Genomic DNA, 24272 nt, shown 5'->3' on the forward strand with positions numbered 1-24272 from the left:
GGAAATTTGGGTTTGTTGTATTTACCACAAAAAAGAATTTTTTTTGGAGCCTCATCTACCAAGGAGAAAATTTACTCGTTTTACTAATCATTTTTTGTTTTACTTTAATTTTGAGATGAATAATCATAGAGAGAGAAAATTTATTGATTTCGGTCACATATATATATAAATTCTGTATATACGTACATAGATTCAGAATGTATTTATTGATGACTAATTTTCATGGAAGTACCTAATTTGAAAAGAGGCCTCTTTCTCCCATTCTGCGAGAGATAATTTGAAAAATTGGACAGGGTGTAGAACACGCATGTGATATGGGAGAGAGGGAGAGAGAGAGATAGATCTGCGATTTCGGAGACTGTGCGTGGTGCTGAGCTGCCAAATAATTCCTCCCCATGTCAACAATGTTGTATTTGCTTGACCTCAACTGGTGTGGAAGCAGAAAGCCCGGCATTGTATTCCCGGCTCTGGGATCACTCAAATTGCATTAGCTGCTTCATAACAGAGTAAGCGTGAGGGAGGAAAGAGCCGGCCGTCTCTCCTCCTATAACGAGAGAAAGAGGCCAGCCAAAGTGAAGTGGAGGGGCCGCGTCTTTCATGGATCGTAGAGAGACAAGGTGGAAGAGTCGCGGTAGACAGTGTCTAATTGGAATGATGGTCAAATGCGCCATCCCGTCATCCATGATGATGATGTGGCCGTATGTGCTTCTCTGCTCTCTCACTCTCTATACAAAGGATAATGCTATAGTCTGTCTCGTGGTAGACTTTAATTATCGATAACAAAGCATTTTATGACAAATATAATTTCAAGATGCTCACGAGATTGTTTTTATAGGTTATCGTAAAAAGCATGATTTCAAGAATTTTCGGTTCATTTTTCTTTTAACTGATAATATCATATAAAGTGACTTCACTACAGCATGGTGATGTAGGTAAAATTTTGAAAGGTAAAAGATACAAAGAATACCGATGAAAGATACAAAACCGTAAGTCATTGGTCTTTCAGACACGGCAGATTATATTGAAACTTCTCACGAAGCCCGTGGGCCACCGAATCATGTATGTGTGATATAATATGTCACTAAATACGGATGGGGCCCCTAGTAAAACAGCGAAAAAAATAATAGAATTTCATTTTGTCTGAAACTATTTCTTTTATTAATTATAAATTTTGATTAGTTCTGAAATAATTTTTCTCCATGAATTCTGAAAAAGTTTTTGATTAATTACTTATTAGACTAATTAATCCTAAGATTAATTTAGATCTGAAATCATTTAAAAGATTCTTTAATTATTTACTTCGGTAATTCTAAAACTATTTTCTTTCTCAATGTATCGTGAAATCATTTCTTTCAATAATTACGTAACTATTCTTTTATTGATTGTGATATCATTTCTATCAGAAATTATACGAAATTATTATTTTTTGATTGATATAACTTAGTTTAAGTTATTTATACTATATCTGAAATAATTCGTTCTAAAAATTCTGAAATTATTTCTTTGATTGATTTTGAGTTTTCATTAATTTTTTCCTTTATTATAGGATAATTTTTTTTCATTTATCATTAATTCTAAAATTATTTCCTTCATTTATTTTAGAATTAATAATTTTCAATGATTCCTACCATTTTTTTAAAATGATCGGCTGGCCACGACAAAAAGCTCTGAGGGCTAAATGTGGCCAGCTGGCAATGCGTTGAAGATCCCTATCGTAAGTCATGGAATTAATTGAAATGGTGTGACAGTAATTTAGACATTATAGCTTCTACAATAATTACTAGAGGAAAAAAAATTTTCATTTGCAAACAACTACTAATCCCCAAAATGTCAATCGAAAAAATTTGCACCTTCATTATATTCGAAGAAATTAATTACCGTGTAAAATTTGATAGAAAATTAATCGAGGTATCAATAATTACTTTTTTGATTTTCGTAATTTTTCTTAGTACTAAGGTAGGATAAATTCTTCAAATAAATGTGGAGATTGTCGGAAAAATCGAGTATAATAAATATAGTCAATTGGTAAGCATCAAAGGTTTCGATCGATCGTTACAGATATCTCCACCAATTTTCAACCAAAAGGGGGAGTACAAATTTCACTGATTGACATTTTAGTTGACTGGGAGGGGGGGGGGGGTGGCTGGTAAAATTTTTTTAATTTTGATGTTACTTGAGAATATTGTTTTTTACTACGTTGACATTATCAGCAGATATCCCTCTTATTCCTGAATAGTCTTTGAATTTAATACATTCATATTATTTCAATCTATTTTTTTCTCTTCTCATTTTATTTTGTTTCTTTTTTTTTCATTTTATTTATTTATTTTTCAATTCATTTTATAATTTTCTTCATTTTACTTTTCTCATTTCCCTTTTTATAATTTTCTTTGGTTAATTGATAAACTTATTTGTTTTATTAGTAGCAATTGTTATATGTATTTAATTTTGATTTCATTTAACAAATTTTTATGAATGAGAAGTTTATTTCCCATTCAAAATTATTGTAATAACCGTAGTAACGTTATTTTAAAATTTGATATGATTAGTCTTTAACTGTAGAATCAACACTAGGATTTATATTTTATTTGCAAACCCTTCGCTGAAAAGCCTTGTATATAACCAGTATTGTTAGCCCGGAAGATTGCGCGCACAACCTAATCTCATTCTACCACAAACCATAAAACAATTTCGATAAACTTCGAACATAATTATGATCTGTTGCCTATAACAAAACAATATTAGTTATTCATTAAATAAATCTAGTATTTTATTTTTATTAATGTTTTTAATAAATTTTTCGTTAAGAAAAAAATATCTAACTTACATATTTTGCAAATTAAGATTAAGAGAAATGAAAAAATTGTAAATTCATAAGCTTTCGAAAATTAATCATCTACCTGTGTCTCTTTGAGAATAAAATCCATCGCCGACACGACGAAAGTACCCAGATCGAATGATCTTCCTTAGAAATATATTTAATTGTTTTATAATTGAATTTAGTCGAATCGCGAAGTTGATATTTCTTTTCCAAAAAAAACCAGAATTCCTAATGAAATATACGTATATTTTATATCTTATTTTGGCTCGAAGGGAAAATTGGAATATAAAAATTCGTTTTTAACATCATCATCGGAGCTCTTTTATGTGCGCGTACAAATGCAATTCCGTTTTCTAATCATGAAATTGCCGATGATTTTTAATAAAAAAAAAACTATAAAAAATTAATGCGCTCATTTCACCGAATTTTTCATGAATTCAGAAATAATTCGTCTCTCTCTCTCTTACCTCTCTCCTTCAGCTTATATTTCTTCTCGTGCATTAAACAAATTAAAGTCAGCAAGCATGCTCCGCCATATTTTTTCTATTTTTATTTTTTCAATTTGAAATAGTAATATTGCCTCGGATGGAGTGAAATTGAATATAAATCGACCGACATTTTAAATAACGTCGAAATTAGATTATACGTAATTTAGATTACACGACGCAGACTTTAGATATCAAATTACTCAGTAATCATAACTCGGCGATAGGGTTATCGCTATTTATGTGACCAGCAAATAAAACGTACATAATTTGGCAGTCTAGCGTTCTTTTGGTGTGATGCTGGAGTTGGCTGTGTTGGCGATTTCACGTTGTGGCAACCCTGAGGGAAGTGTCTCTGGTTTAATCAGAAGGAATACGGTACCGTTCAGAAGAGGAGAAATCCGCGTGTGGTAGAGAAGGTGCTCCGCTCTCTCACTCACTCTCTCTCTCTGTGTATTGCTGATAAGAGGACATTTTCCTCGAAACTCCGATGTTCCGTGAACGTCGAGCAAGTTGCGCGGGTTAATCAACGCAGTTTCGAATTATTTGCCATCCTATATTATTGTACGATGTTTTTGATTATAAAAAATAATTGTGAAGGATGTGATAACTATTCGACAACATAATTCGTGAATTAAAATTATCGTTAAGAGAAATTTTGCCGTGAAGATCGAATTATCCACCAAAGAAACAGAACATTTACGGCGTCGATTTACCTCCTTCGGAAAGTCACTGAAGAGTTGTTTGTAAGTAGTTTTTGGTATTCATTTTCCAAAAAAATTCGCATGAATTGTGTGTCGGATATAAGAATTTCGAATAGACAGCCATTCGGCTGTAAATGTTTAAGGAAAAAGAGGAGGGGAAGCTTAAAGAGGAGTATTTTTTCGAGCGAATATGTTCGTATTGCACGTGAAAATCTGTTTATAATTGTGAAATTGGTTGAGAGCCGTCGCTCAGGGTCAATGCCGATTTTCAATAAGACATTTGAATTGAAAAAAGATGAAGAAAATTGAGCAACACATTTTTAATCTTATGATTTCTGTTTATTTAGTATCCTACAAAAAGACTCGTTAAGCAAGAAATTAAACGAACTTTCATGTTTACCTGACGGCTATTTAACGTAATAATTTATTAATATAATATAAGACTTTCACAGCGTTAGAAGAGTTTTTGTTTAATAATTTATTTTCAAGTACATATTCATAAAATTCAATGCTAGAGAATTTGTTTACCAACGAGTGAAATTAGGTCAAAATTGCAAGTGGAATTTTATTTTTCTCTCTGTTATCTGAATTTGAATGAGAAGAAGATAATCTGTGCCTCTATGAGGTGAATTTTCTTTCATGGATAAAAATGTGGTAGGGAGGTTGTTTGTCAGTGCACAAAATAGTCCAACAAAAAATAGAGGAACGTTTTTAACATTCCTATTTTGAGGGAAACAAATCATTTGTTTTGCTTTACGCTTTATGTCAGTTTCATAACAGAAACGCTTTAGTCGATGCTATTACAATTTATGACCAATACAAAATTTCAGAAAGCTTCGGATTCAAATATTTAAAATAGATTTATCTCTTCTTTTCTTTGAAGAAAAGAAATTGAAATTTGCATTTTTTATAACACCCCCACTCTTACGTTTTATGCAAATGATCACACTAAAGCAATAATAATTTGAATGAGAATGTCCAACAAAAATTGCATTTCAATTACTCGGATTTTATTAATATTTTGTGTAAATAAATATATTTTTAGTGTTTTTCCTGTCATTAATACCAGTATAATTAACATAAATATCTCCTAACTTTAATTTGAAGTTTAAAAAAATTCCATGAAAGTTAGCAAGTACATTATAGTAATCATTTGATCATTTTTGTTCCACCACGTCATTTTCTTCGTATTAGTGATAATCAGACCGGAACCCATACAGTTTATTGACGATTTCGAATGTCAGCGTTTTAGAATTTGTTTTCCACACATTTCTCGCCAAGAAGTTATTGTACTGAGTTCTGCGATCATCTTATCACCGTATTTGCTATACCGCCGTTTCGGGAGAGATTCTGACAAGGATTAATCGGGCATCGCACTCGCGACAATTCTGCACTATATTTAGTAAAGTGTGCAGGTTTCCTCTTTAACCTCGCCTTTGATGATTAATTATCTAGTTATAAACTGACACTTATTTATAAACATATGGATTATGCTTTAACTTAGCTAAAAAATGTACGTATCTAATTTTTTATATTTGTTGCTTTCCGTAGAATATAATGCCGTAAGTTATACTAAAAATTAATTTTTTTATTGGGTAATACCTCTCATCTTGATTTTATAATATTTCTGAACAGCAGTTATCAAAGCCTTATAAGATTGAAGTTGTAAGATTATGAGATGGATAGATGTCCATGTGCCTCGAGTAATGTACTGTTGAATTTGAATGGGAGCTTATTAGATTGCTCAACCTGAAAGACGATTCACAATTGCTTCATTTGAAAGTTGAGGGGAAAGAGCTTCAGACAGCCTTCCACACTACACGTATATGTATGCATTATGTATTATCGAGTCCTGATATTCGTCTATTTGATAAAGAGAGCCGTTCGTATGTTTGCCATAATCTAGAGAAATATTCGTCAGCCGTCATTTCAATATCGAGGTTTTTAGTGCTATCCGACAGAGCTATTGTGCTACTGTATGTTATATACAGTATGTATTCGTGAGAGAGAGAATAGAGAAGAGAGAAAGAGCCGTTTCTTTCTCTCGGTAATATTAGAGGAGGAGGCTCTTCCATGAGAAATCGCCGCGTGCATTTCCTTCGAAAATCGGATTACACACGACTGCTGCTGCCTACTGTATTCAATTCGACATTTTCTCTCCCGTCGAGTATCGCATAATGGAAATAGGATGGGATATTGCTGCTTGAGTGGTGGATTATAAAAGGATTTTTTATTTCATCTGATGGCTTCTTTAAATTCCCACCGGGAGGTGGCGAAGGGAGGAAAATATCCCGAACCACACGAAGCACTGACTCGATACACGTCAATGTCGGGAGTACAATAAACGCCGAAATTGTCTCCAAACACACGCGGTGTATTATTGGGAACAACTGTTGTGGTTTTTCTTTCTTTTCTTTCAGGAATCAGTTCTCTGTTCACCAGTTTCCGCACTGCCGAAAGGCTTTTCTCTAAATTGATATCAAGAGTATTTTAGGATGGAACTTGTCTTGTTTAAAACGGTTTGATTTTATTCGACATTATGGAATTTTTCTGTAATATGGTTGTGATGGGATTATCTAAAGATTAAACCTACATAGTAATGTAGTAATAATGACATTCTTCGAGACTAATACGTAAGGCACAACATACATAATATACGCACTTAAAATACAACATACTCTTAGACATTGTCTGCGCTTTCATCGCGTCTTTAAAATAGTGTACTTGATAATCCGAAGTATTAGTTTTGGCCTGTATCCTCTTCTTGATATATATATATTCGTCGCATCCCTCGTCGGTCATCCTGAGCACTAGACCTTCGTACCTAAGGCAGGAAGGGGGTTCTCAAACTTTTTACACCCGCAGCTCTCTTCCTTTCCCTAATCAACGCTTATCGCTGCTCTCCAGAACAGTTTAACAAAGAATATGTTCGAAAAACCTGTGTCAGACCCATCGCTCCTCGGCGCTCCCGACCAGGGTCAGATCTAGAGCTCGCGGTTAGGAGGACAGATTTTTCAAATTGTTGGGGTGACCATACGTCCTGCATTTTGCTCCGTATTTTCCTGGATAGTCTCCGTTTTTTGTGTTTTTTCTAATTCCCAACTTTTTTTTTAAAAAAATACCCCGGTTTTTCCCGAAGTTTTCTTGAATTTGTTATATAATCAAAAACAGTGATACAGGTAATTATATTTGTTGAATGCAATATGAAAATTTCACGAATTATCGCATTTCGCTTGGGGGAGGGTGATCATCCCGATCACCCCCTCCCCCCCCCCCCTCCTCCTCTCCATAGATCCGCATCTGACCAAGGTTGGAGGCTCACAGTTTAAGAACCCCTGACCTTAAAGGTTCAGCCAGAGTGTACATATAAAAGTAATTTACCTTTTATTTATTTATTTGTCTTCCAGTAAGAATTTTTCGATCAGAAACAGAACATTCACTTTTTTTCCGGCTTTGACGAATTTCCACTTTCTTATACACTGACACACACATTCACTCGCAAACTCACGTACACTAAACACAGTCTCCTCTTGAAAAATTTCTTCATAGAGTTTCGATAAAACTCGGTCTTTCAACCGCATAGCTGGCTCATATGCAATAGACCGGCATGAAAATTTGAATTCTGATCTAAGAATCAAGAAAAATACACTGCACGTTCGACACACCTTTCGTAAAAGCTTCCCCAGTATCGGGGAAAATCAAAATTGATTTGATTAAGGAAAACATTGATCTCACACACAGTTGGGCCCGAATTTCTTTCTAGCATGAAGGAAATATACCTTTTCTGGATATTACGCCGAGGTGAACTCGAAAAGAAAAGCCATCTTGTCTCCGCCGAGAAACGAACCCAGGCTCTCTTGCAAACCTCGCAAGTGCGTAACCAGATGACTATTCTTCCCGAGTTCACTTCGGCATAATATCCAGAAAATGTCTATTTCGTTGATGTATTTGGGCTGAGTAAACGCCATCGCTCACTCTTTACCGTCCCACCTAGAGGCCATTTGTTGAAGTTAAGAGAGGCTCCTGATATCTATATAGTCTATATACTATTAAACTTATGTACATTAAGACTTCCATCAGCTCATATTTATTCATATCCAGAGGGCCTTAATCTTCATTTATTTTGGATACGTGGGAGTTTCTACCGTACGTCTCAATGAATAAAAATTGATAGCGCGTAACCAAAATCCACCCTGGTTATAACCCTACTCACAATATATTCTCCAATAAACTTTCCTTTACATTCTGTGCCGTTAGGATATAGCAATACTTCCTACCCCATAACGAGACATAAGCGTTCTGAATACCATTCAAATTAAAGAATGTGAGTCCCTCTTTCGAATACGTAAGACAGAGGCTCTTAACCTATGGGTTGCGAACCACACTTTGCTCACAGGGGCTTCCGAGGCGGTTCGTTCAAATCCACTTACAGCCATTGGCTCTTGAGCTATGGGTGCTGACCCTTACTTGAATCGTTGGAGCTTCTCAGATGAGTCATACAAATCCACTTACAGAATCCGATTTTTAATCCTTTAAGCGGCATTGGCAAGATATCTCGTCTTCTCAAAGGCCTCTTATTTTAGGATTGACAATCCCACATATTTGGTAAAGTTTTTTTTTTCAATGAAACACTTTTCTCTATAACTCTTACATTGCACCTGCTGAAAATCGGAAGAAAGCCTACTCAAAAAATATATAGCATTTTGAAGGGGGTTTAGTGATTTTTTTCTGTGCTACTTAAAGGGTTAAGTAAGGCATACAATGCCATGCAGAGCAGTATCCGAAGAACTTTGAATAGAATGTCTCTACTGTCAAGGCACCTTCTGACTTCCCATACGGAATAATGACGGTTTTCGTAATCCAAGTTCTTCTCTTGTTCATAATAAATATGGAAAAATTAAACTTCTTCTTTCCTTCAATGCTCGTAGATTTGCAGATTTAATAATGACAGTTATGGCACACAAATTATGCAGTACACATAAATTGCAAAAAACTTTCTTTTATAGCTCCCACAGAAAAACTGCACTTTCTGCGTGAGAGACATGTTTATTCTACGGCTATATAGTAGTAGGTGTAGCGACGGCTGATCGAATCTTAACCCCTTAGGCCGAACACATACTGGGGAGTCGGAACAAAGCGATCGAATTCAAAAGAGAAAATACATCGATGCTCATCTCGATTAAGCGGCATTGTCGAGATATCTCGTCTTCTTAAAGGCGTCTTATTTTAGCATTAACAACCCATATGTTTTTGTAATGCTTATTTTTTAATGAAACACTTTTCCTCATTTCTTTTACTTTGCACCTGCTAAAAATCAGAAGAAAGCCTACTCAAAAAATACGCTCGTAGCATTTTGAAGGGGGTTTAGTGATTTTTGCTGTGCCGCTTAGAAGGTTAAGATATGGCTCACGACTCAGACTTGGTTCATAGGGGTTTCAGATATGGGTCGTGCAAATCAACGAACAGCCAGGGTCTTTTGAGCTAAACCCAGACTTGATTCACAGGGGTTTTTGAGATGGGCCGATTCCACTTACAGTACTGTTGTACTGTACAGAAAAAAAAAAGTTATTCGGTCGCTGGTTTCACTAATTAAAAAAAAACAAGCAGTCCCACGGGTCGCGAATCTGATCTTGTTGCCGATTTCGGGTCGCAGCTGAAAAAGATTAAGAACCCCCTGACGAAAGAGATCGATAAAACGAAAAGCAAATTCTCGCGTGGACTTGCTGAATATGAATACGTAATACCCATCACGAGGTAACCGTATGACAAAATAGAAAAAAAAAATTATTCGAATAAATTCAGTTTTTTTTTTGTTATATTTACGACGGAGGTTTATTTCTACTTATACAATGCATGATTATTTGAACAACAAATTCCCTTCGCCTTAGCCGAAAGTTGAGGGAGATTTTACATCTCCTCTCTCTCTCTCTCTCTCTCCTCCCAAGCACACGACCAAATCCCACGTAGAATGGCTTTAGATAGAAATCTCCCGAACGCTGTAATGGAAATATTATTCCAAAAAACGGATCAGAAACGCAGATTTTCCTTATTCCCGTATTTACCCACCTCTCTCTACCCATTCCCACCATCGGGGCTTTTTTTTTACCCGGAGAGAGCCCCTTCCCCCCCCCTCCCTCGACTAAAACGCATTTCATCTCTCCGACGTATTTCTCCGCGCGCGTTTCACTTTCTTGAAGAATATGCAATCCATCACCAAAATGTAATTTTGCTATGTCATATACTATATCGTAGTTTCATATACATAATACATGTTTACTTTATTTAGTATTACGCATATATATATATATACATATTTTTTTTTGCTTGTCGTATGTCTCTTTCTACTGGTTGGGGAAAAATGTACACACTAAATAAAAATATGGAGGAGAAAAAAAAACGCCCGTCGTGTCCAGTGTTTATATTCGGTATGTAAATTTGTTCTTTCACGCATAAAATATTGCTGGTGCATAAAATGTACAAGGATAAAAAAAAATATCTGTATTTGGCTTAAGAAAAAAAAGAAGGTGATGGGAAAGGAGTGAAGAGAAGAAAAATTCTTATATGGTTGTGAACAGAAGATTGAGAACATCTCTTCTCTGAACGTTATGTATACACAAAAGCTCCGTTCGGATACATTTTTCTTTGGCTTTTAAAATATTCAGGAAACGTGAGTGCGAATTCGTTAGACGGGGAATGGTTTTCGAATTGAAGCTTGTGATTTCAAAATTTATGCTCGTGTATGTGTATATATATATATATTGTGTGTGTGTGTGTGTATTGACGAGAAACATATACAAATCGTAGAATGCGTGAGATTTTTATTTTCGAATTTGCCTGTCAGTTTTCATTTCGATCCCGATCCGAAACGCAGATCATCCCCGTTTTTTTCTCCAGTAATAATGGAATCTTCCATTTCCCCAACCATTTGTCTTGAAACTCATCCTTACTTATCGAATCCATATCTTTTTGTTCCCTCCCCAAATCTCGGTATTTCCAAATAATCTCGAAACTTTATATAACAGCGATTCAAGAATATAAATTGTTATGGACGAAATACGCGGAGTCGATGTTTGAAATATCATCTTCTATCCGTGAGGGACGTCATTTCATTATATATATTGTTCCGAGGAACACTGATAGTTGAACATCCATGATGTACATACAATATGTAGAGACCGAATTTTCGAAAATGAATTCGTTTGAAAATGACGGTAATTTCAGCGATGTTAAAATGATAGTAAGATGAAAGAAAATTTCAAATAACGTATTTGAGTGGAAACCTGTAAACGTGTAAAAAAAGTACGAGTGCCGTGTTTCAAAAGTAAGGGCCGATTGGCTTAAAAAAAAAGCAAATGTGAGAAACAAAAATGCATTAGTGTTTCCCAATACAATAAAAATACGTATCCTCGCTATTTTTCGGTTCTCTTTTTTTTTCAAATTTTTTTCATTTATTTCAACGAGGATTTTCAACACTGTGTAAAATCTCCCAGTGCAGCAACGTTTTATATTATATCAATATGATATATAAAGATGAAATTTCGCATTTATATGTTTGAAGACCTAGTTAAAGTTGCTTGCGTGACTGAATCGAATTCGCTGTTCTATTTTTCTTTTCTCGAAACGGCACTGGTATTCATTTTCATGAAATCTCATTGGGAAATATATTTTTAACCCTCTATGGTCCGGCATATATTTGGTTATACAGGATTAAAAAATGGTCAAAAATCCCATTATACCAATCTATCTCTCTCTCTCTCTCTCTCTCTCTCTCTTTGGCAATTTAGAAATATATTTTTCAACATAATTTCAGTACAAAATACGACTATATAAATATGATACTTTTTTTATGCAGAAGAAGCTGATTCCTTGTCGGTGTCATTTTCCTGAGAGCTGCTGAAATTTTTCGAGTTCAGAGATTTATAGAAGAGTACTTAACTGAGAGGGGAGGGGAGTCGGAAACAAAATTCCAGATAAAACTATTTAACTTTGCTAAAGAACACTTTATCTGCTTATGTAAGTTAACAGTAAAATAACATAACAAATTATCAGTACATTGCCAATAAAGTGCTTAGACAAACGGACACCAGTATCGATTGGTGAGGAATAATTCTAGGTAGTGGTGTCGCAGGGAGATTTTCTCTAATAGGGCTGTTGATAAAAGGAATAGCTTACCTCCGGGGGTCGTGAATTCTAACACAACTGACACGTTAAAAAAATACAATAAACATATTGGGATAAATTGAAAAGCTATTCATATTTAGATGAGGCAACCATTAAGCCATTTTTACTGGCAGTATGTATATTTGTATTTTATAATAAGTGTTGGTTTTGTATTGCTCTTATTGGGTTGCTGTATTTTTGATGTAGTTTATTTATTTTTTTGGATATACATTCGACAACGATGTTTTTATGGACATCTTTTTTTTTATCCACATCGTTGGGCATTTTGTTTGTTGTGGCCTTTGTAGTTTTTATTTGTATACGTATAAAGGAAAACAGATAGTATTATACCCATAACTAACCGTTCCAGTAAATTAAAAAATGCACCCTAGTTTCTTAAATCGCTGCACTAATGTATTGTTTCAATTCAGAATAAGCTAACAGCATCCATTTGCATCCGTATTTATAAAAGATGTTTAAAAGATGTTTTTTTTTTAAAATATATTTTTATGGGGGTTGAACAGGACCAAGACTAGCCATTCCTGTGCTCTGTGTAAAAATTTGCATTAGGCCCCTTCTGTCCCATTTTTGGGGCCAAAGAATGGCCCATGTACGCCCATTCTGGGCCTGTGCTGGTGCACCTGTTGCACCTGCCTAGTTACGGAACTGAGGGTGAACCATAGAGGTTAAGAGAAAATACTTCATTAGTCAAAGGTGACTAATGAGCTATACAGGGTGATTCAAATCGTTTGTCTATAGGACTATCTCTGCAATCTTTTTACTTTGAATGCAAAAAGTTTTCAAATGACATGTGGTTTGTTAAAAGTTCATAATTTATTTGAGAGGTCGTATACATAGAATAATTAGAAAAAACTAACTTCTTATACAGTCTCCGTGTGCTCCGTGTGTAAGAACCCAATTAGAAAGATTTTGCCGTTTTCCTGAGGCCAACAAAAAAATTCCACGTTTCTATGTGCAATATTCACTGATATATTTGAATTCAAAGATCAGAGAAAAGTTGAAAAAGAACAGCCTAAATTAACGGACCTTTCCCTCATTTATACTGTTCTTTCCCAACTTTTCTCTGACTTTTGAATCCAAATATTTCAGCGATATTCCACCTGGAAACGTAGAATTTATTATTATTCTTATTATTACCATTACCATTATTTTTATTATTATTACCATTACAATTATTTTTATTATTATTACCATTACAATTATTTTTATTATTATTACCATTACCATTATTATTATTATTATTATTATTATTACCATTATTATTATTAATTATTTATTATTATTACCTCGAAACGTGGTATTATTATAATTATTTTTTATATTTTTTCTTGTTCTCAGGAGAGGCAGGGCAAAAACTTTGTAATTTGTTTTTTTTAGGAGAATGTATAAAAAGTAAATTGGAAGCATGTCATTTGGAAATTTTTTGCATTCAAACTAAAACAAATTGATTATATAGATATAGATGGCTTTTTTCTCAACCAGAGATATCAAGGAAACAGTTATTTTCCGGATATTATGCTCAGGTGAGCTCGGAAAGAAAAGTCATCACGTCTCCGCATGCTTGCCCGGTATGCAAGAGGGCCTGGGTTCGTGTCCCGGCGGAGACGTGATGACTTTTCTTTCCGAGCTCACCTCAGCATAATATCCGGAAAATAACTGTTTCCTTGATTATATAGAGTTTCAATATAGTATAAAGTTATTGGTTAGCTGTTTAAGGGGGAAAAAAGCGTACAAAAAAAGTAATTTGAGATGTATAAAAATATACTAGTATATGCGACAAGTATTCTTTTTGCAATATACACCGATAGTAATTTAAAAGTTGCTGGTTGTTACTGACTAAGTCTGCGAATTTGAACTTCGACGGACGGCAGAAACAGCCATATACGCCCCATCAATTGTCCATGTATATATAAAAAAAGAAGAAATATATGATCACAGGCTAATACGCAAGTTATTTTTTTCAATGCTAAATGTAGAGAAAAAATGACGAGACAATATATTCTTACGATGTACTTCAACAGATTTTTTGTATATTTTAAATTCGAAGAATTGCGTCCCAAGCACCACATCTCACATTTATTGTAAGGAATATTTTCTGTTATACCTTTTAAATAATTTAGTTTTATATTTTCTCCCTCCACGGAAGCATCAAAGGACATAAAGACCATTCATAGGACATCAAAAAGAGCAAAATAAAAGATCACAAATTCGATTTCGTCTTGGAGATTCGGAAAATCTCACGTTCTTTTCATAACCGTGAGTGCGTATGAAAGATATATATGTATAAAATTGTTTATCTTTTTTTTCCCCGTCCTAAAAGTTCGGCCCACGTCAAAGAACAATTTCTCTAATATTGACCGGGGAGACAAAACCCTACAAAAAAAAAAGACAAAAAATTGTCCGGTTAAAAAAAATAAAATCTAGACAAAAGACTGGAAATGGCGTCCGAGCATTTTATCATGTCAAATCCGTACCTTTGGTATTCTTCCCGTGGAACATATTAATGCTGAGAGGTGGACAGCAGCACTTTGGACAATGTCATCTTGAATTTTTCACAAATCTCGGACTTTTTGCTTTCTGCGGAGTAGTGTGTGGAGGAAGAGAGGATTATCCTTTTCCCTTTTTATGTTGCCTCTCCCATAGAATTTGACATTAAGTGGACAAGAACGCCTTATGCCTTCTACCTCCGTCTGCGCGGTTTCTTGGGGTAAAACGTGACATTTTCGAAAATGCGAATGCCTCGTTCGTGAGCCTTTTTCGACTATTTCTGGTACCGTTCTGTCTTCTTACTCATTTTTTTTATTCATTGTCTTCTTATTTTTTACTTTTTTTTTTTACTTTTCTCTTCCATTTTGTTCTTTGACTTTCCGAAACGATGGCTTTACCACCACCATCACCACCGCCACTAGTGCTTCTTTATCTCTGTATTGTATTGTATTTACCAGTGCAACAGCCTTATAGGCAATTCTTCTTTTTCTTTTTCCAACCCTTACTATATTCATGTTTATGATCGTATTAGTCTTAAACCCGGAGAATTTTGTATGGGGTTTTTTTGTGGATTTCGCTATTTCGGACACTTGAATGAAATTTTGATGAATTACGACGTTTTTCTTTAAAGGCCTTTTTTTCTTCGACTGGAATTGTTTCATATGGGAATAGAGAATATCGTAATTCATGCTTTTTTGTTTCTAGTTTAGAATTTACTGGAAAACTGATAACGGTAATAAATCAATGGATGCTTATGTCGGCAATTCTTTTGTTTCTCCCCTAATTTATTTTATTAGTTATTTCGGATAATAGAATTTATTTTTATATTATGATTGATTTTAGGGATTATGTTATGTTATTCAATGAATCATTTGTTTTGAGTCATTTCATTGAAGTTTTTACGTTCAGAATAATCGGTTGAAATTGATTTCAAATACAGTAGTTGGTGGGAACTCAGAAAATATGTAATAAAACTCAGTGGTGTTTCTCAAATTTCTCAAAGTAATATGGAGAAAAAATATCAGAACATCAGTTGACTGACAGAACGTTGATTTGAAATTTTACGAGTGTTTTATTTGGTGAAATTTTGATCGCAATTTTGTCAAAATATATTTAATATTTAATTGGGCTTGAATGAAAAATACACTAGTGCAGCAACAACAATATTCATCTATGAATTACAAAGAGATGATGAAATTGGAAAGAAAGAACCAATATATTAAGATTAAATACAAATGCACACCATTTGCAATGTACAACATATCTTTATGTGATCTCAGCTTTTCTTTTTCTCTACTCCAAAAATCAAAAATTCATCTCTAATGTTCTAAGTGAAAGAAGTTATTGTAACTCTTACATGAAATAATTTCATAATCTTTCTTAGTAAGGCAAGAAAATCGGGATTTCATAATTTCAACTGAACTAGTTTTTATTCTCACTTTTCTAAGATATAAAAATTTTATACAACGTAGTGTATCGTGTTTCAATTTCAATTACACCGATCGTCTTTTTTTCTTCTAATGCAGTGCACGCCACTTAATGTGATCACATCGGGATCACATTTGCGGCTTAGTACGGAAAGTCATGGTGAACTAAATACAGAAATATTTGTCTATAAGGGAGCCTTCTGATCTCCTATATAGTGTTGTAGATTGCTAACAATAACTTATAGGGAAAACATTAGTCTGGTTTAACCATAGCTTTAAAATATGCAAAAAGAAAAAAAAACTTTCGAATTAAAAAATCACAAAATAAATCAAAATCCTGATATCTATAAACGAATTTTTCCCATGTTATGGTCTGTTCCGTACTTACTTAAAGTGATAACAATACTCGAATGATAACAATGTACGCGATTTTAATAAGTGGGGTCTACTGTATATCGACAACATAAATTAGGATTATCTTCAATTGTACTCACTTCACATTCGAGGTATAATGTAAATGAATTATCTCCACTCATAGAATTGACTATAATAATTATCAATCACATAAAAGATAGATGCAGACCGCATCCATTCATGACGATCACCTCACTAGATTATTGTACTTATCACTAGGCAAATCGAAATTTTCAATTGTTTCATAGATTTTCAGGAAATCTCTAGCGATCATTCGATTGATTTTTGGGATGATCAATTAGTTTCTCAGAGGTATCAAATGGAGTTGAACCAAGGTATATTGAGCTTCAGCCTTGAAAGAAATTCAATTTCATTACAGCAGCCGATAATAAGCACGATTTTTTTTTATTTGAATATTTTAAATCTTTTTAGCTGACGAAGATTTATTATGAATTGATGTATCACGTAAGGCATTTTTTTTTGCCTCGTTGGAAGTCATGGTCACGATGAAGAGGAAAAGTAGAAGAAATTGGCTTCTTCTTGCCCCATCTCTTCTCCACCATCTCATTTCCCATGCTGCAGTATTTTGGCCCCAAATTTTATTCCATCGAATTGCCCCAGACCACAACCTCTCTCTCTCTCTCTCTTACGGATATCACCTCACGGAAGATATTGAATTTTTTCCCGTTGATGTCCCCAGAACGCAGAACCTAATAAAAACCTAGAGCTGAAATGAAATCCTAAAAGAGAGGAGGTAAAGCCGTGGGCAGCAGCCAGAATCGGCGGGAGGGAGAGCGCATTTAATTTAGAAAACGTTTTCATGGTACTAATTCCAGCCTATACTATGAAATGGCACTTTGGAGAATTGTCGTAATTTTTTTTCCCGCCCTGTTTTTCTTTCTTTTTCTTTTAGTGTTTTATATATATTTTTTTCCGGTGGCCAAAATTTCATCACTATTTCGAATTGGCTGATTGGAACCTAGAGCTTCTACTTCTTTTTTCCCATCAGTCGATACATAGGGGAGGCGGATCTGCGGTAGGATACGAGCACCAACTAAGAAATGGAGGGGGAAAAGTAAAAAAGAACGAGAGAGAGAGAGAGAGAGGTTAAGCGAAAAACTTCATTTCATTCGAGTGCTACTTCCGGAACCATTCCGGGACTTTGCCATCTAATTCCGGGACGTTTCCTCGACGACGACGTCTCCATTTCGCAAATGGACAGGACCGAAAATTAATCCGTCGTCGTCGACTGGCAAAGGCGCCGTCACGACACGAGCAATCTTCCGGGATCGCGGAATTAAAGTGGATCAGGAGAAAAGGAGCAAAATTTTCTGGGAAATTGGACTGGTGGGCGAGATGGAGAACGAGTTGGGAAGATTGCTTGATGGTTACTTCCGAAGGACGGACGCCTGCCTTTAAAACCACTCTTACAATGAATACGTTCCAACACTACCATCCAGTGTACTGTGTGTAGCCTCTCTTTCTCCCCCCCCCCCTCTATCTTTCTCTAACTTCGTATAGAGGAAAAGAGGATAAGCTTAGGTTCTCTTGCGTATAGCATGGTTCACTTGGGGAATGATCGAGTTAAATAAGAAAACAAATTAGAAAATACTGTGAGAGCCTATTGTTGAGGTGTTCATTCATTTACGGATGAAATTTTAGAATTTCCGAAGATGGCTTTACACACACACACACACACACACACACACACACACACACACACACACACACACACACACACACAATACCAGAATAATACCAAGCTATTATTTGGGGTTGTTATGACTTTTCCCAAAGAAACAGACATAACCAAGACCAAAACATGAGAAAAAAATAGTTTTTTTATTATCGACGCTTTGGTTTATGCTAACAATATTTATTTGGTGAATTTTTTTTTTACGCATTTTGAAGCTAATGTTTGACCAAACTTTTTTTTTCCTCGTACGTTATCGTTATCAGCCTGCAAAACTATCTAAGGAGGTGTTATCCCCCCCCCCCCCCGTCCATTGTTGATGAACATTTTCGTGCTTAATGCCATATTCAGTCCTTAGTATTTGCTGTGATCCTTGTACATGTGGAGCTGATTTTTCAATGGCCTTGCTATAGTGAATGAAATGTACGAAGGCAAAAAAAATCCCTTTCCTTCAGTTCTACAAAAGTTCGTTTCTGTTGACCAGATTCAGATTTCTTTTACAGAGAGACTTTCTCAAAAGATCTATGAAACGTATTGTACAGAGGAAAATGTATTGTAAATCGTGATATACACATACACAAGGCCGTTCAATTCTAACGCCTCACAATGGCTGAATGGATGAACGCCAGAACTTTGCCACTGGACTTATCCCGTTACCGAGATCTCTTCCAGCCCACTTTATTTTGGAACACTTTATTTTGTGTCAAAAGAAAACAAATTTTTCACAACGTATTTTCCCCGGACAATTGGGTACTGTCGCGATTAACAAATTTTGTGGTGATTATTAGTATGAAGGTATGTTTTAAAAGCAATTGGAGAGGGGGGCCCATGCCATCTCATATGTTATCTTACACTTCTCATATTATATACATAGGAAACAAAAAAAAAAGGAAATTTTATTGTGAAATATAAAATATCCATCGGACATCAACACCTTATTGGTGAGCCTCAAAATGGCTGAATAAACAAAAAGAAAAAAGAATGCCGGGTTTTAACGTGATACAGGAAAATAAAAAAGTTCAAAAATCGTTTCAGAATGGAATAAAAAAATGGAACGATTGAACATTTACCAACTAATTATGTTGGAAAGAAAAACGGAGTTGTCTCGTTTTACCAACACCCGTTCACCAACGTCCCGTGCGACCAAACAAGATGTATGGTCACGTACTTGCAAGCGAGATTCTTTTTCCGGATATAGTTTATTAGAGAGAGAGAGAGAGAGCACTTGGTTATTGTTATCAGAAACCTTAGTCCCGATGTGATCACAGTAAATAATAAATTATATTGATGTAATCAATACGTATATATTTTTGTTGAGTAAAAAAAAACACAACATCATAATATAATATTAGAGAATTTCTTCAAAATCTTTCATATGGGAAGGCTTGCATATTTATGTGCGTGCGACGACCATTCATAACGAATCCGTAGTTATTCAAACAGAATAGCTTTATTTCCCTTAACTATTTTTAGAAAGGAAAAGTTTTTCTCCTTTACTGAAAAAAAAGAAAGTCTATTCGGATATTAAGGTGAGGTAAATTCGGAGGAAGAGAAGTCTATTGGTCTTCACCGGGAATCGAGCCTCGGTCTTCTAGCACAATGGTTCTCGACATTTGGAAACCCACGGTCCGGTTGATTTATTTTTTGTGAGTGGAAGGCTTGGCCCTACGCCCGACTAATGGGGAATAAATGAAGGAAAAAATGAAACAGTGAATTATTCACGGCTCCGTTTGACCGATGTCATAGCCCGGTACCTGGCCGCGGCCCATTGGTTGAGGAAAAACTTCTCTAGCAATCCGAACAAGTGCACTAACCAATGCATCACGGGATAAAACTTTCTTAATAACACACGCTCACGGTTATCTCACTTGCAAAAGGACTGGGATTGAGTTCCCAATGGGGATCAGTGAATGCCTCTTTCCGAGAGTTTGCCTCTTTATAATATAAATATAGCCTCTTTTCTTGATGCATTGTGGACTGAGAAAAAATTAACTCTATCTGTAAGAAATTGTTGTTCTGCAATTTTCCTTGTTTTTGGTTTTTGTTTATCACCCGAAAACGTGGTCACCACCTGCAACACTGACAAGACAACTAGTCTGTAACTAAATTCTTTTCGAACACGTTGAATGACATGAAGTCTGAGACCAGTATTTCATAATGATAAAGACGATAATACATTTTCCGAAATGTTCTGGGGACCAAATGAAATTCTAGGACTAGCCTGCTTCGCCCGGACTTTGTGCTCCCATGGTGCGGTCTCTATCTAATGTAATCTCTAGTAAAAATCCATGAAATATTGTGTTGTGATGCGTCCCGCTACGGACTGCCACGAGCGATTTCAAAAACCACATCAAAACGGCGGAATCTGTGGAATCCACCGTTGTAAAGTCAGTGTAATCTGTCGTTCTGTAACTTACTTAGGGGAATTTAATCACAAACTTAGTGGTGCCCGTGTTGCACATGCAGCACTTGAGATGATGACTAACTTCATAATTAGAAAATTGCAAGACACTGCATTGTGTATGGTGTTAGTTTACTGTAACACACTTTGTGAAATTATTTTTTACTACCCTCTGTAATGACTAGTCAGGAGAAAAAAAAAGAAATCTCTGTTTACACTGAAACCTCGATGTAACGATATTCTGCGGACCAAGGAGTTGAGAGAACAACTATCGTTGTTAGAGTGATTATTGTTATATCGAGAGGTAATCTTCATGCCTCTGAGCAATCGTCAGAGACTGTCATCCTGTGCCATCAAATTTTTGCTGCTGTTGGCAAATCGTTAGTACCATCAAAAAATGCGCTTCTGATTATTTATTGCCCGCAAAAAATATTAATTGAGTAGTTGATAAACAAAATTCAGTTAGATGTATTGCTCTTTAAGGAGGTTTATTGCAGTGCACTTTGGTGTATCACACAAAAAGTGGAGAACACCAAAAACTTTTATCTACATTTTTTTAATGATCAGATGGCACCAAATATCGATATTGTTGGGCACCTTAGGAAAAACTAAAATATGTGACGAAATTAAAAATATATTGAAGGACATTTCGAGCGAAATATAGAAGAAAATATCGTTATAGAGCGATTTCAAAATCTCACTAGAAACGATTCCAAACAAGATTTGAAAAAAAAAAAATCGTTGTAGAGGGATACATCGTTATACAGCAGACCCTCTCGATAACGGACAGCCATGAGACCAAAAATTTTGTTTGCTAACGAGGAGTTGCGATATGCGTTTATACTACTTTCACATTTATACGACGTTTGGCTTCGGTCGCAAAATTGGCTCTTATATATTTTATCGTTACATATATATATATATATGTTACTTTTCAAAATTCATAAAAAAATCTACACCGGTGGTTATGCGTAATCACCAATCGTCTCGATAAGGAAAGTTCGATTGAATTTCACTACTTTTATATCACTTTTACCGGTGATTTTGCGTAATTCCTAAATAAAGTTGGAAAGTCTGATAAATATTGAAAAATTTATAACCTTTCCTTTCTGCATTAGGCCAATCAATTATTTTTACAAGTATACGATACGTGCATGCACTGCACATATTTTGCAATAAAAATTAAATTAAAATGAGTGGGAAGAAAATAAGAACATTTATAACAACATTATTAGTTTTGTAATGTTGGCTTTCTTCACTCGTATCAACAAACAAAACCAGCATTACCATTCGATTTCACCATCCTGGACCATAGTTATGTTCTGAAACTGGATAATTAATTGACGATTTATCATATTTACTGACACGAGCTTGGGGTTAAACATAATCTTAGTTGAATGCAATAAATTCTTGGTTTGTGACCAGAAATTAATGAATTAGAGTTACGAAAAAAGAAATATAGAATTAGAGCTCTTGATTTTATTGTCCCATATCCGATTAACTCATGCATCGGTACATTGGTGCTTGAGGATTATCTCGCTCGTAATTGATGAATATAATGGTATTGAATCCGAAGTTGTTCTCAAGAGGCTACTTACTATGTCTGCTTTATTGGTCATACGATGTACATGTGATGAGCTCTCAACTGAAATACATGTATGCCAACTGGACGAGTACATTCTCGTTTCACGACATCATGCATGATTTAAGCAAAATTCACCGCCGTGCAATTTATCGATAGAAAACTCCACCGACAGTAAAAAACGCCGCTGTCCACTAACAAGGGAGTGAAACGCATTAAATCCCTATTCTATGGGGCCGGGGATCAGAAATGTGTCCGTGAGAACGGAAGTGCCCGTTTGGGGAAGGTTCCACTGTATCGAGCAAGGTTTCCGTGAATTACATTCGCGTGATTAAGTTTGTGGAGTTTCATAATTGTCTAATGCTTTATGAGTGTTTGCAATCACACCAAAAAATATTTCGTTTTCCATAAAATGCATAAATTAAAAATAAAAAAATTCAAGAACTGGTGTGTGTATCATTTATTCATCGGAAAATTTCCGCAGGCTTTCCATCTCTTGCGATCGTCAAATAATTTTTTTTTGCTGTCACGTCGCCAAAATGAGGCGATCAATCGCCTCAGCTCTTTGTGCGTGTTGGAAACAAACTCCTTACGTAAAATCTCTGGCCGGTTATTATGCTGGAGAAGTAGGTATCGTGCGCTCTCATCTCTCTCTCTCTCTCTCTCTCGCTCGCTGCTCGTCAAGTAAATTATATACGATATTCAATTAAGGTAATACGACAGAGAGAGAGAAGAGTTGCAATGGCGGAGTAGAGTGAAGGTGGAGTTGCGTGTGGAGTGTACGCGGCGGGTCTGTATGCTTTGCTCCGTTCAAAGTGCCAGAAATTTCTCTAATCCAGCGCGCTTAATGGTTTAACATAAATTACATTTTATTGGAGTTATGAAAATTTAATTCGGAAGCTCGGACTCTGGGCGGGCGTGCACCTTGACTCATGAATAAAGGATATTCGACTAGAGTTGTAATCGCGGTGGTGGTGCCTTGGCAGTGTTCGAATTATGGACTACGCTGGAGGGATATGCGGAGTGGGGGTGGGGAGAATGGCTACGAAGTGTTTAACTTGATTACGAGTGCTATTCGTTGGATAAATCGACAGCAGTAGTTCGAAATAGACGCTTGCACATGCAGTGGCCTACGTGTGCGTGCAAGACGACGGGTACTTTTGTAATGAGGTTTCTGATTCGAAATGGTTATTGCTAAAGAGATGATAGTAGTTCCTCTCTCTCTCCCTCTGTCTCTCTCTCAAGGCGCTTTTAGGAAAATGAGCGGGTCTCGTAGGATCTATTTCCTAGATTATGTTATTGGCGTGAGGATCAGTTACATGCGCACAGCTTTGTTCGTAGCACGTTTCTGTGATTGAAGTACCTGTGCATGATCGAGAAGCCACTCGTTCGTGTATCGCTCCCCCGCCCCAATACGCAGCAGCTCCCCCCCCCCCCACCACCTTTCGTAAATCCTTATTACCTTTTGCCCTTCTATTGTCGTAATTGAATATAGACGTATCACATTGTCGAATTTCATCAAATAAAACTATCCAGTTGAACTTTAATAAACTAACTATCTCTGTGCTTCAATATGCGCGTGATTTTCTTCTAGTTCGACGAAACATCGAAACGCATGTAAATTATTTGAATATTAAATCTAGGATGCTCTTGCAATGCAATTACACATCGGTACATTGGTGCTTCAGGATTATCTCGCTCGTAATTGGTGAATATCATAGTACTGAATTCGAAGTTGTTCTCACGAGGCTACTTACTGTCAACTTTATTGGTCATACGATGTACGTGTGATGAGCTCTCAACTGAAATACGTATGTCAACGGGACGAGTACATTGCCGTTTCATGACATCATGCATGATTTAAGCAAAATTCACCGCTGCGCAATTTATCGATAGAAAAATTCACCGAAAAACACTTCACAGACGGAAAAAACGCTGCTGGGGAAATTCACCGACAATAGTTCGTCACCGGTGAGTGAGTGACCCAGAGATTACCTAGTGAGTGAATGTGTGTAAGAGAGAGTGAGAGTCCGAACGAGTTGATGAATGAGCTAGGAGTGAGTAACCGTATGAGGGA

At 35.7% G+C, this 24272-nt stretch overlaps 1 protein-coding gene across 2 annotated transcripts in view; it reads left to right on the top strand.

The window, feature by feature from the left end:
- LOC149086412 (LIM domain only protein 3-like) overlaps positions 1-24272 on the top strand; it is a 75767-nt gene that overhangs the window by 45317 nt on the left and 6178 nt on the right. Inside the window, exon 1 of one of the 2 annotated variants that reach the window (XM_089255453.1) lies at positions 3692-4052. The exons of the other annotated variant lie outside the window; for it this stretch is intronic. The gene's annotated coding sequence lies outside the window, so the exon portion shown is untranslated. Of the gene's footprint in view, positions 1-3691; positions 4053-24272 lie in introns of those variants that run through there. 2 annotated transcript variants of the gene reach the window in all.

This window comes from Pholcus phalangioides, unplaced genomic scaffold, assembly GCF_987345545.1.
Source record: "Pholcus phalangioides strain wild (caught in Gottingen) unplaced genomic scaffold, Ppha-v1.0 ptg000004l_1, whole genome shotgun sequence".
Classification (NCBI taxonomy): Eukaryota; Metazoa; Arthropoda; class Arachnida; order Araneae; family Pholcidae; genus Pholcus; species Pholcus phalangioides.